The sequence below is a fragment of the Mus pahari genome, chromosome 15, assembly GCF_900095145.1.
Source record: "Mus pahari chromosome 15, PAHARI_EIJ_v1.1, whole genome shotgun sequence".
Lineage (NCBI taxonomy): Eukaryota > Metazoa > Chordata > Mammalia > Rodentia > Muridae > Mus > Mus pahari.
In genome coordinates, this window is record NC_034604.1 from 13,132,661 (window position 1) to 13,150,463 (window position 17,803).

Consider the following 17,803-nt stretch of genomic DNA (forward strand, 5'->3'; position numbering starts at 1 on the left):
CAAGCTACTGCTAGCTGGCACTTCAAATTCACAGTGGAGTGGGTACTGCAACACCAGAAATGTTCTATTCTGGCTGATTCTTCCTGGGTGTGTTCTTGAGTATATTTACAAAGTTTGCTTCAGCCATTCCATTTTTCTGATATGGACAATGTGCCTTTTCCTCTGAAGGGAGTTGAACAGGCAAGCTAATGGAAAGCATAAGACACCTCTTTTTTTCTCCAGTTGGCCTTGAGAAAGAGAACTACACCGAGGAGCCAAAGGCAGACTGTTCTTGTTCTAATCCTTTCAAGGAAAATCACTTAGAGGTGAGGTCAGCAGGGGTCATGGAGATGCTAGAAGCAGGAGGACAGGATAGTGCTCGGTATGCAAGAATTCTGTCAGTGGCCTGCCCAGAAGCCTGTGGGCTAGGAGGGAGCTTTGCATGCATATTTCTTATCTAAAATGGACTACATTACAGCTTCCCAGGGGAATAAAGCCCTTAGACTGTCATGCTGCATCATCAATGCATTGAATTATCAAGAGTTGTGGACTTGAGACTGTTGGTGAAAAATATTTCTGATTCAGGTTTATTATAGAAAAAGAAAGACGGTCTTTATACTAAGACAATATGAACACTTCTCTAAGCAACTTGGAGATAAGGATTTATTTTAATTATAAAGTCTGCATATAGCCAAGGGGACTTGTAGAGGAACATATAAGATAGATAGGGCCTTTCCTACAGAAAGTTAGGGAGCTAATTCTCAGCTAACTTATATAAGCAGAGACTCAGGCTTGGTTGATTGGATTTTGCAAACTAAAAACTGTACTCATGCCTATCTTATGATGCTTTTCAATCTTTGTCTAATATGGCAACATTTACATCATTTCCTAATTCTTCGGAGAAAAATTCCCATTGACTATGCATTCCTGTGTTGGAAAGATAGTCAAACATGTCTGCTGTCTAGCATTCTGATACCATTGTTAAACATTGTTAAAGGTCTGATGTGGATGGGGTGGTAAAGCCCAGTAACCATATATAAAGAACTACAGGCAATAAGGAATAAGGAATGCTGAGAGAGTAGGAGAAAGTCTTTTGGGAACTGCATACCAAATGGTTACCCAAAAGTAAATGGTTCATATATATATGAAACACACAACTTGTGTAGGTAGCACTTATTATTTGGGGATACATATGTATATGTGTGTGTATATAAAAATTGTGAGATGACTTAAGGAAAGGAAAGGAAGGGGAATAAAATTACACACACACACACACACATAAATTAAAATGTCAATTTTTAAAAAGTAAAAGCAGGATGAATGTGTTGTTCTAATTTCAAAATGTACTAAGAGGGAATGGTAACATTGAAAAAGAAACCCTATGCCGGGTGTGGTGGTACACGCCTTTAATCCTAGCACTTGAGAGGCAGAGGCAGGCAGATTTCTGAGTTCGAGGCCAGCCTGGTCTACAAAGTGAGTTCCAGGACAGTCAGGGCTATACAGAAACCCTGTTTCGAAAAAAAAAAAAAAAGGAAAAGAAAGAAAAAGAAACCTTAAGCCTATGGGAGGCCAGGGGTATACCAACCGGTGCTGAAGAAAGCTATACTGCTCTGTTCTCTGATGTACTTGTTAATGTGAATATGTATATATGGAAACACATTTTAACATGTACTTGTAAATGTCCATGTGGATGTGTGCATATGGAGGCCATAGTTTAGCATCACCTGTTATTTGTGTGTGTGCATGTGTGAGATAGGGTCTCAAAACTCTTCTACTGACTAGACTGGCTAGCCAGCATATTCCAGAGACCTTTTTATTTCCTCCTCCCTATTACTAGGATTACAGTAATAATCTTACTTGTCTATTAAATGAGGTAGGAACTGAGAATTTGAACTCAGGTTCTCATGATTGAGAGGCAAGGGCTTTACCAACTGTACCATCTTGATAGTTCCAGTTGACTTTTACTGAAGAATATATAGGAGTTTGTAGTGCAGAGAAGAGGGAAATAATTCAACATAAGAAATATGGTTGTTTGAGATATTGCAAACATTTTGGAAGTATCTGCTGGAATGAATGAATTCTCCATTAATAAATATAAAATGTGCTATCTCCTGTGGAAACCATTTGTGTACCCTATACTATCCTTGCATGGGGATCCATCCATATTCTCTTGCTCAAACAAGAAGCTAAAGAAATGTGGACAAAGGTGAGAAGGCTGTCTTGAGTTATAGAGGTTGCCTTTGGACAAGAAACTATTAAGGCTTGAGCTGCTGGAAGGTGGTACTATAAATAAATATTTTCCCAGGAAAGCCTTGGATGTCTTAGCCAATCAAACTCAAGCATATTCAATGAATAATTTACTTACTTTTGAGATTATAATGAAGTAATTGTTCACAATAATTGTTTTCATATATAGTGTTTTACCTCTACTTAATATTCTAATTGTTTGATGGGGTTACTCAATCAAGATACACAAAATTGGAAGATAATGAAGGCTGTGAAAAATCAAGTTTGAAGGGGCCAGGTTTGTTGTTTTTTCTTTTGTGATGATATATTTTCAGGTGGCTTTTATTTTATTAGTACTATACTCAATATTTCATCCTCTATCTCTAGAAAACCAAGAATGTATACAAAAATTTAATAAATGAGGGGTTAGGTGACACTCAGTTGCTAAAGTTTTGGTGGCACACGCACAAGGACCTCTGTTTGGATCTGCTAGCACTCATGTATTGCGAGCCATATCATTCGCCATTATAGGATGGCACTGGCTTCCACTGCCCATCTGATAATAATAATGACTCAGCACAAGTCCTCTTTGCCCAGCCTTATGTTATTGAAGTGATTCTTGCTTTAGCCTATCCCGTGGCAACAGTAAGGCACAGAGCACCTGGGCAGTAAACGCTCCAGTATATAGGGTGGCCTTGCTAGTCCATTAGTGTTCCCCGTAGCATCATGGAAGGTGTTCCTGAATAAAGTGCTGTTGAGAAGGATCTCAGGCATCGCATCGTTCTTGCTGGTCAAGGCCGGTCGTGACAAACATGTAATCCAGGACTGGGAAGGCAGAAAGAGGGGAATTTCTCCTGTTGACTGGCCCACCCATCTAGCCAAACTTATCCCATTTTCAAAAAATAAGGTGGAGGGCATGACTGACCTGTGTCAGGAAGGCATAGAACATGACCTGTATCTTTCACAACCACAACAAATTGACAAGTAGACATAAAATGTTTCAGAAGTTAGTTTAGAATGAACAGTCCATTTGGAGATAGTCAGGGAAGGATGTGATTCCAAAGGCTCTAAAGAGCAGGCAGAGGTACAGTGCTTGATGAGGGCTTTTGGTGGCTCCTTGCCCTCTTCGATGATCTGGTCTTTTTAAATTTTGTGTTTAAAAGCTAGCAAGAACATCCTAGGAGGAAGATAAAAGTGTGACATATATCTGTGATTTACTCAAACATTAGATGGTACAGACAGCTAAGAAATACTTGGGCAAAATTCTAAAATAAAATTTTAAAAGAACAAAGATGTATTTAAGGTTTATTTAGAACATGAAAGTGGTCCAAGGTTGAGATCAACCTGAATTTACCAGTTTTGATACTTACAATTATATAAGCGAGAACTTGCTTCCTAATTTGTGTTCTGTCAAGTAGACCGAGAAGATCACAAAGTCTGGGCTCATTGATTTTTCCATTGCCGTGCCCAAAGGCATCTGACAGAAACAACTGGAGGGAGGCAAGGTTTATTTTGGCTCAGAATATCAGAGGAATTTCAACCCATCATGGTGAGGAAAATATGGTGAAGTTCATGGTGGCAGAGGCATCTTACCAGACCCGGAAGAAGAGATAGTCAGAGCCAGGAACCAGGCTCTTAGGTGCACAAGGTGAATCCTAGGAACCTATTATGTCAATGCAATCCATCTTCTAAAGACTCCATGGCCTTCAGAATGGCTCTGTATTGGAGACTGGGTTTTCAAATCATGACCTTGTTGAGGACATTTCACATTCTCAAGAAGCATTGATTTTTATATCTCTGCATGCAAGTCAGCTCTTGCAGTAAGCACTTAGCCCAAACTGTGACTCACTTGTCTTCCATTTTCCTGCACCCAGTGATGTTATGAAAACCATACCTCAGATGGACCATAACATGTGGCACCATAACAGATGCTAAAGGTGAGGATCCTTGAAAGTAGATGCCAGGTAGATTATATCCAAGTAATGCAGACACCACTTGATGACTATAAGCACGAGAGTCAACAAGAATCACCACTGCCTGCCCTTCTTGGCCAAAGCTACTTCCAGGTAACCATGGAAAAAGGGACTATTCAGAGTCACATGCAAATATAAGGTTTGGTATTTTCTTTTTGTTATGTTATTCATTTTCATAAGGATAATTTTGATTACTTAAAGCTAATTCAACTAAAATTATAGCTATATTATGGTAGTCTGGGCCTCATCTTCCTATGTTATTTCCATCAGGATTTTCAAATTTCTATGAATTTGGAAGTATTAACCCAAAAATGTTGCATGAATGTGTTTGTTAGTCTGTTTATCTCAGAATTTAAATGACTTATTGACCGTATTTTCCAAATGGGTTTTTAAAGTTCTTTTGGCAAAATATTTGCTGTGGCTAGTATGAAATGTAACTCACTTGGGATATAAAACTAGAAGCAAAAAATTAAAAGATTGTTGAACTGTTATCTTAATATTATATGAAAATAAAAGAATTGAAAATACACAAAATTTAATTACTCAAAAGACTGAATATATTTTGTAAAAGGGAAAATAAAGTATAAAATGCTTCCTATTAGAAGAAAATACCTACTAGCAGGAGACACTAAGATTTGTTTACTAAGTTAAGGAGAGTGTTTGTTGGAAACAATGTCCTCTGTTATGAAAGGAAAATCACACACAAAAGCAGTTCTCATTTGCTTTGAATTTCAAATATTAATCTGTCATGTCACATTGGCAGTTGTAGTCTGTTACAGATGAAGTACCAAGTGCCTTCTTGGAGAATTATGAGGAAAGCAACTTGTAACACTCTTCTCAGTGTGATACTTTGCCAAAACCTCTCTATAGGATTAAGCACTATGAATTCATGGCAAATAAAGTGACACACACTTCAGCATGTTCTTGTTTGCAAACACATAGCTTTAAATTTGATGAAGAACTTAATTTACATCCTGGGCAAAATGGGTACCCAGGTTGTCATCTAACTTCTACTTTTTTGTCTTTATAATGGCGCAATTACAGAACTCTCTTGGAAACAGTTTGAGAATGACATCATTTGGTTAAACCAAACTGATTTTCTTGGTCAGCATTTCAGCTGCCAGAATGAGGCATCTCCAGGTGCCATCTCTTCTGAAGCAGCTTTTCTTTCACTCTGGCTCTGCAAAATGCAAAGGCACCCTGAATTAAAATATTCCTGACATGTCTGTATAGTATTGGCCACGATGATATATGAAGTTACTTAATGTGTTTTCTGTCTCTGTGCTCTATGGCTGTTACCCTTTTAGAATCTGAATGTAATCTTTCTCTGACTTTTAGAATATCCTTTGTTATTGGTTGGACATTGATCATCCTTCCTGCCTCTTAAAGCAGAAATTTCAATACTACTGTGGATCGTAGATTGTGTGTTTGCACAAAGCCAAATGATAATGTCAAAAATATCATTTTTTAGTTCTGAGAAGTATGTGCATGTGTGTGTATGTGTGAGTGTGTGTATGTGTGTATATGTGTATTTCAGTGAATTTTGTTCTCTTCTGTATAACCTCTTTAATAATAACAGAACACGGCTATTTTGTCAAAGATAAAACACTTTAAAAGGTTTTCAAAACAGGTATTTGAGGTGGTCTCATTAAGGTGCTATAAGCTTTGTTCACAATCAAGTTCTGAAGTAATTAGTAATGCTCTTTCAAAATGAGAAACAAAGTCTGTACTCTTTCATATGATTCCTTGCCTTCTAAAGTGGTTTTAGAAATACATCATTTTCTTTAATGATTGCGATATCTCATAACTGTAATTTATACATACAAATCCCACAAGCATATGCCAGTAACAGGTGACATTTATTAAAAATCCACATGCTGTCTTGGGCTGTGTCTTTCTGCTTGAAGGCAAGAAAATATATTCAATAAACTGTCAAGATTGTGGTACTTAAGACTTTTCCAGATTGGGACCTAGTAGAGACCCATTGCTTAATATTTGTTCATTTCATTTTATTATTAGTTTATATTTTTCTTTTGTAACTGGTGGTTTTTTGCTCATTTAAATTACTTTTAATTTTGCATTTTTAAAAAGTATCACTCTTTATATCATTTTCTCTCTCTCTCTTGTTCCTCCAGCAGCTCCCATCTTCTCCCTGTCTTTCTCTCAAATTCATGGTTTAATTCTTCTCTCTGTCTGTCTGTCTGTCTGTCTGTCTGTCTCTCTCTCTCTGTGTCTCTGTCTCTGTCTCTGTCTCTCTGTCTCTGTCTCTGTCTCTGTCTCTGTCTCTCTCTCTCTCTCTCTCTCTCTCNCACACACACACACACACACACACACACACACACAAACACACACACATGCATGCATGCACATGAAACCTACTGAGTTCATTTAGTGTTACTTGTGTGTATATGATTTCAGGACTGAACACTTCTAGTAATTAGGGGACACCTATCTCAGCCATTGTTAGACGCCTGTAGTTCTTTGAGGTAGTATCCTGTGAGAATTCCATCTTTCAATTCATCATGTCTATTTGTATTGTCATTATTCATGCTTGGTTACCATATTGCTGGGATACTTGTTTATTTTTCACATATACATATCGCAGGCAACAAAAATCTTAAAAGTCAGAGTAATAACATAAGGGTTCCCTTACAGAAGAATGTAGCCAGTATTGCCTTTAGGTAGTTGTAAAGTTCTCTGTTCTCCAAGACTACTTCAGAAGACATTCTTAAGTCCAGAGCTTCTCAGGAGATAGGCCATTTGTTTTCACTACCAGACTATCTCCCCATTCAGTGCATTTGCTGATGCTCAGTGGCCACTTCACCATTCACTTGCCATCTCTCTTCAGTCTTATGTTCTGCAGTCAAGTTTTGAGTTCAAAGACACTTTCAAATTCACCTCCAGAGGCAACAGCTCATCTGGACTAAAACACTTGTACCTGGGATGATATTAAGAATTTATAACTAACATAGGATTCAGAAATGGGTCATCACAGTGACAGACTGACAATGAGTTGGAATGAAGACCCTATTGGTGTGGTAAGTAGCCCGTGGAAATCCATGATACACCATGTGGAAAGTTAGACAAAAACGTATGCATAATAAACTGGAGTGAAAAACCTTTCAAAGGAAATGCACCAGCAGTATAGAATATCTTAGGTTCTTTAAAATTTCAGGAATAATCTCAAGAAAGGTAGAATTTTGACAATAATGGATACACAGGTTAAAGAAAATTTGTAGCTCTTGTGTCCAGAGGGCTTAATGAAAAATATCTAAAATAATTCAACATCATGTAGTCCGAGTGGAAAGTTCCAAGATCCAGGATGTTAACTTCACTTGGAGAGGAACACAATTCCAAAGAGAGCTGCATACTCATCCATGAAACATTTGTGATGGCTCAGTGAGCAGGACTTTGAACAGAGACATTCGGATTGATGTCCTTGAAAGCATTTCAGTCTTAGAAAGTGTGACTCACAGATGAATTCACATAAGAAATATTCAAGAGTATCTAGAGGAACAGAAAGACATTAACTTGTAGATACATAAAGAAATGAAGAAGCTCCCTAAAATGGTAAGTATTCAAATAAGTTATTTTACTTCAACTTTTTGTTCTCTACATGACTCCTTAGATTAAAATATTATTACTAATCTTAATTACTAATATTTTTGTAAATTTGTTTTTTAAACCTCACAATATTTCTATGTAATTTTTGAGTCTAATGAATTTCAAAAAATATTACTTATTATTTGAGGCACAGAATGTCTAGAAATACTTTCCTTGACTTGCACAGAGCTGTGCTTAACTAATTTCTAGGAACTCCTTCATTCTGAAAGTTATCAAACAAAACATTAAAACAAAAAGAGTGAAGCTGAAAATGAGGAAACAAATGGTACACACAGAAGACAAAGTTTATAATGAAGCAAATAAATAATATCTTCTCAGTGATTGCTTTAAGTGTGAATGGAATAAACTCTCCAATCAAAAGGCTTAGGCTGGAAGAACTGATGAAGCACCTTACAGCCATTTTGTACAGACTTGAAACTGATTTTATAATCAATGGCAGAGATGGATTGAAAGTGAAAGAATTCAAAAGTTGTTACCTGCAAATAGTAATCAAAGAAGGGCAGCTTTGCTAACATAGTTAAAAAAATAATAACGAAGGAGGGCAGCCTCAGGGAGCTGGGGAATTCCTTACCCTACTTACAGTAATGGCCAGGACAGTTGTGGAGAGGGAAAGTATAGAATAAAACATTTCATCAACACAAGAGAAAGCTTCACAGAAAGTAGAGAGATGAAAAAATTTTACCAACAGCTTCCCACTGAGTCTTCTCTAAGCATGTAGGACGTTTTCCAGAATAGACAGTATACTAAGTTCCTAATTGAGTCTCAATAAACTTTTAGAAGGTAGGAAGACTCTTCAAAAATCTTTCCTAGCTACAGTGTAATGAATGACCTTAGAAATTACATAAATATAAATGAAAGATAGAAAACAAACAAACAAAACTCCCAGTAATTGAACAAATCACTTGAATTGTCAAAAAAAAAAAGATCAAAGGAAAAATCACAATAGAAAATGGATAGGTGAGCCATAATGGAATATAGCATACAACATATGAGACAGAATGAGAGCAGGGAAAAGGGGGGGGGAATGTAAAGGTATAAATGCTTGTTTTTAAAAGCAATGAACCAATCCTTAGGAGGGTTGCAGGTGTTACTGCTGTGTCACATGCATCTGTAGGTGTCAGAAAGGAGAGAGGCTATGTCTACACTCACTGTTCCGACCTATGAACCTATATGATTAGTGACAACATTCCCTGGAAAAAAGAGAGCCTCAGATGACTACTCTTCTGTTGTACAAGGAACAAGCCTCAGATAACTATCAGTCCAGTACCACATAGGCCCTGACAATCCTCAGAACCAGGAGCAAGCTGAAGACTACAAGAAACCTGCCTAGGACTGAAGGCCCTGAGAGGGAGAGAGCCTGAGATAGAAGATACTCACATGGGGATACTCTCATGGGCCATGTAAGGAGCGAGATAGAGATGACCACCAAATCGGTGTCAGAAGGGAGTTAATCTGAGATGGCTACCAGTTTGTTTTCACACAGGCTTTGGGAGGGGCAGGGCATGCCCAAAATGACCCCTGCCTTGTGCCACAATTCGAGTTCTTCATAATACCCCTGAGTCCACTCCTAAGATGACCCCAGACACTCAGAAACCCTGGGTGCCACTAAAAGGAGCAAGTAAGTGGTAGGGAAGTAGAAGAGGAAGAGAAACAGAAGGGTATAGGCACAATGAATAGGGGTAGAACTAGAAACTTGATGGTAGTGCTGAGCAGTCTGATATAAGGAGCTTGAGATGCCACCTACCTGGGACCATGATGAGGTCCTGGCCTGTGCTGCCAGTGGGGGCCATGTCTAGGTCAGTGGCCATGCAGTAGCAGGGGTCTGTTACCACCAATGGCTAAGCAGACATCTCTGGTTCTGCCTGGGGACATGTTTATGTCTGATGGCTCGTGCATAATTGGCCCCACCCCTCACTTTGGCATCATGGGAGAGCTGGCCATGAGGGCATGAGAGCAAATCTGACCCTACCAGCTGCAGTACTCAGGAGAGCAGGCCCTGCACACTGTAGGAGTTGCACGTGAGCCTGTCCCAGGAATAGGAATATGGGAAATCTTGCCCAACCACTCATGTCCTGCGTGGTGAGGTGACTGTGTGGTGGCTTGGACAAGGGAGAGATACCCTCTTCCTCCAGTTTCTTCTCAACACCTGTGGCATATAGGAGACCTGGCACTGGGGTCATGGGACCAGGAAAGCTGGTCCTGCCTCTCACCAACTACAGCACTCTGGAGAGCAGCTGCATCTCACTTGGGTGCAGAGTAGAGCTGACCCTGGTGTCAGGGATGCTGGCAAGACAGCTCTAAAGGTGAGCTGAAGCAAGAGAGAACTGGCCTTGTCACTTGTCGACTATATGGTGACATGGGCAAGGTGAGATAAACCTCTACCTCCAACCCCATCTTGCCCCTTACCACCTACAGTAGGTTGGAGACCCACCTCTGGAGAAGGAAAGCAGGTGAGCATGTCCTGAACCTCACATGGCCAGCACAGTATTCCTTGCCCTGGATGGAGGATTGACTGTGAGCTTGCCCAGGGGCAATTGCTTTAAAGAGCCAACTCTGCTTCTTGTATGCTATGTGGCAGAATTGCTGAAGGAGAGATTCCCCTCCCCTCCCTCTTTCACTCACTACTGGGGACAGGTGGTAAAGTTGACCTGAGTGAGTCACAAGAGCAGGAGAACTGTCCCTTACCCTTCCTGAGGAGCATAATCAAGATGACTGTGGATGAAGGGGTTTCAGGTAAGCAGAACCCTAGGGCATAAGTGTTGGAAAGCTAGCACTACTTGTCTGCCAGGTGGTGGCACAGAAGATGGTGACATGCCTTCCCTCCTTTGTACCTCTACTTCTATGGCAGTCAAAAGAGCTGACCCTGAGGTCTTTAGAATGGTGAACTGTCCATGTCCCTCACTGGCTGCAACACTTGAAAGCGTGAGCACTGCACCTCACATGTACTGCAGGGTATGGTTTGCCCTCGTAGCAAGGGTTGTGGATGTGCAACCCTGCTCTGAGAGCAGGAGAACCCATAGACTGACCAGCTCACATAACTCTCAGGCTCAGATCCAGGGATTTAAGTTGACTGATGCCAATCTCTACCCAGCTGATGGACTACTGGAGTGATTGAAGGGGCCAGTCAGGTCCTACAGATATAAAAGGAACTCATGACACATGGCAACAACAAGATATCAGAGAGGAGTCCTAGTTAAGTTCTAATAGAAATAGATGGTAGAAGCCAGCAACCTTGTACCAGACCAAGGACTTATTGCAATGAATATTTACAAGCAAAAAAGTATGGACCAAAGGGTATAGTATAGAACACACTGTGACATTCTATAGCTTTCACAATGAGATTTCTTTCTGTGTTACAGGGGAGGTAGCCAGGGTGAAGGGTGGGTACAATGGGAGGGGGAGATAAGTGATTAGGATTGGCGTGCGTGATTTGAAATTCACAATGAGCCAACAAAAAGTTGGGGGAAATAAGCAACAAAAAAGCACTTTGAGATGCACCTGAAATTATAAACCTTTTGGGTGCTGAAACAGGAGAATTCCAAGGTCAAGGCCAATCTGAGCTACAAAGTAAGAGATTGTATAAATGAGTAATCAAAAAAAGGTCTTGGATTGATAATCTATTCTTAAAATTTAAGGAGTAAGAAAAAGAACAAACTAAGTCCAAAGACAGAAGGAAATATAACTCTTATAGCATTGATGAATTAAATAAAAGTAGAAAATTATGGATAAAAGATTGATTCCCAAAGTTGGTTTTCTAAACTGTGAAAAATGTGGATGAAACATGAGAAAAGATAATCCTATAAAAGTACATTATATACATATATGGAAATAATTTACAAAATATTGTTACCAGACTCTAGCTCCCCAATCATTCTTGCTCAGACACTTGACATTAATAAGCCCAAAAGACCTACATTAACATTGAAAACAGAAAAAGATGAAATATACTTAGTGTGTCCACACTTTGGGAGAAGAGTCATGAAAACTATTGACCCCTTAAGTTTAACTCAGAAATCTTACTAGGAGTAAGGTTTACATAGAAGGCAAGAGACCAAAGCTGGTTCAGCTTTGATTATTTCTATCATTGACCACCATTATCTTGTCTCTGTATTCCAATGAAGTGTTCAGACACAGGTTAACAATGTTGGCGATCAGAGGACAACTAGTCCTGGCCCAGAGCTTCACATAAATTTCATAGCTATATCCTTTCTTTTTTAATATACTAGGAGAATGTTCCTCTCCTCATGTTCTTTTCATGTAGGAAAAAAAAATGAAGCACTTTCTTCCCTGTATGCATTGGACTAAACACCCAGGCCTTTACAGTCTTCCTTGGAATCTTAATCATCTGAGGTCTGGTTTAGACAGTAGCCTGTAGAGGCTCTACTACTTTTACTTACGGGATATCTCGTCTTATGGGTTTGGCTACAAAAAAAAAAAATAATAACCATGTGCCACATTCATAGAATGAGTTGGAAAACATTCCCACATGCTCATCTCAACTGATGCATGAGGTCATCATTTGGCACTGTCCCAACATACTTGGCTCACATAAATACTTAACAAAATAGACATAGTTGATAGCTATCTCAACATGATAAATGTCATGTATGAAGGAAACCTTCAGAAAGTTATCGCACTTATTTGTGAAAGAATGATAGTTTCCCTCTAGGATCAACAATGTATTTCTGTTCACCAAATTCTTAGAAATTGTAGTAAGAAAAATTAGGGAAGATAAAGACATAAAAGCCGGCAAAATTGGAAAAGGAAATTCTAAATTAACACTATTCATGTGTGATATGATATTAGATCTAGAAAACTCCTCCAGATACCATATGCAATCTGTTGGAACTAATTGAATCCAGGGAAGGAAGAATGATAAACATAGCATTAATTGTATTTCTATACTTTAGTCTTAAAAAAACCAAAAAGGAAGTTATCAAAGAAATTCCATTTGCAATAAATCTCAGAGGAGTTTACTAGGATAGTGAAGAACTTGCATAATAAAATCTACAAATGTTAAAAATAAGATATGTATGAACACATTATATATTTCTCAGTTGAAATAAAAATGTTGAGATGCCAATATTATCAAAAGAAGACAAAAGATTTGGTGAAAAATCTAAGTGACTTTATTTTGCAGAATCAAAACCAGAAGTCTTTTTTATTAATAAATTTGTTTATTCACTTTACATCTCAGTATCAGCACCCCTTCCCAGTACCCTGTCACACAGGTCCTCCCCCTTTCCCCCTCCCCTTCTCCTCTGAGAAGGGGGGGCCCCTCTTTGCCTCATGTCACATACTGCACCCCCTACAGCCAGCACATCAAGTCATACAGGACTAGTCAAATCCTCTCCCACTGAGGTCCGACCAGGCAACCGAGCTAGAAGAAGGATTCCCAGGCAGGCGACAGATTCAGAGACAGCCCCTGCTTCAGTTGTCGGAGGGCAACTGAATGGTAACTATGTTATGCTTGCAGACAGGAGCTTACCATAACTTTCTTCTTAGAGCTCCATCTAGTAGGCAATGGAAATAGATACAGAGACCCACAGGCAGATATTAGATAGAGCTTGGGAAGCTGGTAAAAGAGTTGCAGTAAGAACTGAGGAAACCTGAAGACTCCACATAAAAAAAATCAACAAAGTCAACTAACCTGGGCTCTTGGGAGATACAAGATATTAAACCATCAACCAAGGAGTGAGCATGGGCTTGACATAGGGGGGCTGCACATATGTAACAGGAAGTGGCCACTTGAGGGTCCATATCTCCCACTGCTAGGAGTCTCAGCCCACATAGCACCCTGGGGTCATACCTCTCCCCTTGGCCCAGGTCTCTAGAATGTCTGTGACTAAGTATTAACAGCCCAAACTCTGTATCTCTTTTATTTGCGAGCATAAATATTAATCATTTCCCTTGTGATCCAGTCTTCCTTAAAATAGAACTAGCTTAGATAAATTATTTCTGTCAAGTCTTGTATTGTACAAAAGAGCATGGGAAGCAAGTCACTAATTGAAGAGACAGTCAACTGAATGGGAGAGAATCTTTGTTAACTACCCACTTGACAGTGACTTAGCATCTACAGTACACAAAGAACTAAAAAATACTAAAATAACTAGGAATCAATCTAATTGTAAAATGGGCTTAAGAGATGAACAAACATTTTTTAAAAGATGAAGTGTATAATTCACCAATGAGCATAAAAGTGTTCAACCTCATCGTCTATCAGAAAAACACAAATAAAAACAGTTTTGAGATTCATTTTACCTCAGTCAGAACAACAGTCTTTAAGAAAGGGTGTCACAGTATATGCTGGTGAGGATATGGTAAAAAGAATTTTTATACATTTGCATAGGGAACAAAGACTTTTCCAGCTACTATGGATATTTAGTATGGAAGTATTCTAAAAGTCCATCCAAGACTGAATCTAATCTATTACTCTCCTCTGGATTCCTAGTCGTTATTCCATAGATATTGCATATTGGTATGCATTACTGCACTAGTGACAATAGCAAGATATGGAACCAGTTTAGGTTTTTGTCTACAGATGTGTAAATAAAGGAAGCATGGCATGTCTATGCATTAAAATTCAGACATAAATAAGACTAAAATTATGTGATTTTCAGGAAACCAGATACAATTTGAGATTATTAAATAAACTGAGTTAATTACGTTTCAGAAAGACAAATGCCATGGTTTCTCTCATTTGTGGGAACTAGATTTTCTATCTAAACCTATAATAACGTATGCTTATGCATAATGTATGCATATGCATACACAAAAGTAGAATCAGCACTGTCTAGGGGAAAGGAATGGAAACCTCAGGGATGTAGGAAAGAAAAATAAAGAAGGCAGGATGTCAGAAAAGAGGTGCTCAAAGTCCATCACATATGTGTATGAAATGTCTCTATAGAACCACACATAATGCATAATGCCAATTGAAAATAGAGATAAAAGAGTCTGCGAATAATTTTGATAGATTAGGCAATTCTTTTAAAAAGTGATGGCAAGCTGCAGAGAGAAATGGCTCAGCACCGAGGCATGCTTAGTGCTCCTGCAGAGAAGCAACAGTTTTCTTGCTACCACATGGCAGCCCCCATTTGCCTATAATTCCAGTTTCTGGAGTTGTGCCTTTCTCTGGCCTTTGTGGGATCTTGTACATGTGTGATACACATAGAATCATGCAGGTCACATAATACACATAAATATAAAGTAAGTCTTTAAAAATGATGTAATTACTATAAAGGCAATGAGAGTACTTTTAGATGCAATAATGTTTTTGTTTTAATTATGGTTGTGTATGTATGTATGTATGTATGTATGTATGTATGTATGTATGTATTTAGTGTGTGTGGGGAGCATATACATATGTATGCTGCATTTCCACAAAATTCAGAAGACAGTATCAGATCTCTTGACGCTGGAGTTATAGAAGGTTGTATCTCGCTGGAGTAAACTTGGATTTTCTGTAAGAGCAGTGAGCCTTCTAAACTACTGAACTACCTTCTTAGCAACTTAGGTTGCTTTTAAAAAAATCTGATGTCACACCTACATTTTTGATATATCAGTTCTACCCATCATGACATGTGTTCTGAGTTCACATTGTATTGATTATCATTTACACAGGTCATAGAATTGAGTAGATTTTGATTATGGGCCCTGTCTTATATTTTAAAAAAAAAATCACCTTAAGCCTTTCAGAAAAAAACATTTTATAGGACATCCCTACAGAGAATGCCATTAGTAGCTCTGCAACCGAAAGCAATTAAATAAGCCAAGCAGGTGTCATCAATATATTAGTATTATGAAATTTGAAAATATTATTCAGTTTGTTAGTAAAATTTCTCTCGTGATTGAGTGTTCTTCACATTCCTCTTCATACAATTTTTTAGGATATGTCTCATCAGGGCTTTGGTTTTATAGGGTTCATTTTGAGACTATAATTAGATGTTTGGCTTTACATACTTTCATTAGAACTATAAATTCATAAATTTTAAGCACTGTCAATGTAAGAGGAAAGTAGTAGATTTGATGAAACCGATCAGTATGGCCGTGGCTTCATGGAAGCAGAATAATAATGTTCCATGTGATAACACTTTTCTGAGTTCTGCTCCAGCTACATCTCTCCAGCTATAGAGGGTGAAACAATCCAAGAGATGTTCAAAGGTCTTTTGCTTGCTGTGTGCTTTGACTCATGTTTGCCCTTCCTTATAATCCTCCTCCTTCCCTTCTTTAGTCAATGGTCCAGGGATCTGACAGCTTCCTGTCTTTCATCATATAAACCTTCACCTAAGGAGAGGCTAAAGTTCTTCAGAACCAGTCTAAAACTTTCCACTAAGTACTTTTATAGGATTGTCAAGGCTCAAGTGTATATCTGCAGATTATTGAGATGTGACCAGAGCATGCAGTCATATAGTGTGCAAGCTTCCCTCAGACGCCCAAAGTATATGTGCATGTGTTATGGGAGTGTTGAGAACCAAATTCCCAGAGGTCCCTGGGAAGGAAAAAAACCAATTGTTAGCTACTGTATCTTGTCAATTCACTGTGTCCTTTAGATAAAGATGAGTCACCTCATTTTACTTCATTTAAGAAAAGTAATAGTGGCTCCAGTCAGGGATATGAAATCTAAAGAGCATAATAGTGTCCCATGAGAATTAATTTCCATTTCCTACTCCAAGTTTAAAATCATTCTTTGTATTCACAGAAAGCTGGTCTCATTTCACCGAATAAAACAACTAACAGCGCAGACCAAATGCATCAAACACACACACACACACACACACACACACACACACACACACACACACACACACATAACTATAGTTAAAGTAACAAGAAGATGAAGCTGCACACAGTCATTCCTCTAGGTACAATGCTAACATTCTAGAAGTTGTTTAGGTTTATGTTTAAAGTAAGACTACACTCCAGGGGAGAAGACTAATATAAGCACAGAGAAATGTCTAAGAGGTTTAACACATAGCCATGTGTCATCACAGATACAGTAAGAAGCAGAAAGAACACAAAATTGTAAAATCTATTAGTCTCATCATTATATTGCACCTTATACAAGCAGGCATAATTATTTTGCAAAGCTCTCAAAAGAGCACAGGTTAAACTTTGTATAGGACTATATTTCATTATATCACAATTTAAGTATCTCATAATAAGCACCAACAATATTGATACCTGAATTAATTAGATCATGTCAACTATGAAGTCCTACATATTCTGCACTTACGCAAAACTAGGATGAATATGGTTTCTCAAACCTGTGTTTGATCTACATGAGCATTTAGATTAAACTTAGAACTTGACAAGTTTCCTGAATATTGCAGAGAATGAAGAGAAGGAATTTGTGCATGGAAGAATAATTTACAATGGAGTTAGTGAGTGTTCTAGTTAATTTTGTCAACCTTGTACAAGCTAGAGTTGCCTGGGCAGAGACAGCCTCACCTGAAGAACTGCTCCTAGTAGACTGACCTGTTGTCCAAGTCTGTGGGGATAATTTTTTTTTTTTGATTATTTATTGGTGTGGGAGGGTTTTAGCCATTGTGGGCAGTTCCACCACTGCTGGGCAGGTAGTGTTGTATGAGCAAGGCATGGGAAACCAATACAACAAACAGCATTCTTCCATGGTATCTGCTTAAATTTCAGTCTCTAGATACCTGCTTAAGTGCCTGTTCTGGCTTCCTCTCAGTACAAGATGAGTTAAACTGTTTCCAAGTTGGTCAGTTTGGGTCACTTTTTATCACTTTAACAGAAAGTAGGATGGCGTTGGGGAAGCCTTGGAGAGATTATTCTGTCACAGCTATTATTCCTGTTGCTTGCCTCTCATGTTCAAAAATTCCGGAAAGACCCTATCATTCTTCTACCTCTGTGTTCAGTGACATTACTAAGGAATCTACATTATGTTAACTGTTATGTCAAAAGAACATAGCAACTGTAATTCTCAGACATATTTCACGGTGCTTTTACAAAGACAATGCACATTTTTATGAAAATCCCTT

General features: G+C 38.5%; 1 non-coding gene across 1 annotated transcript; it reads left to right on the top strand.

The window, feature by feature from the left end:
- The first annotated feature begins 8,864 nt into the window (after nt 1-8,864).
- LOC115065550 lies at nt 8,865-8,990 on the top strand. Its single transcript, XR_003845327.1, has one exon. It is a non-coding gene; the product is annotated as a small nucleolar RNA SNORA17 (small nucleolar RNA).
- The last annotated feature ends 8,813 nt before the right edge of the window (nt 8,991-17,803 follow it).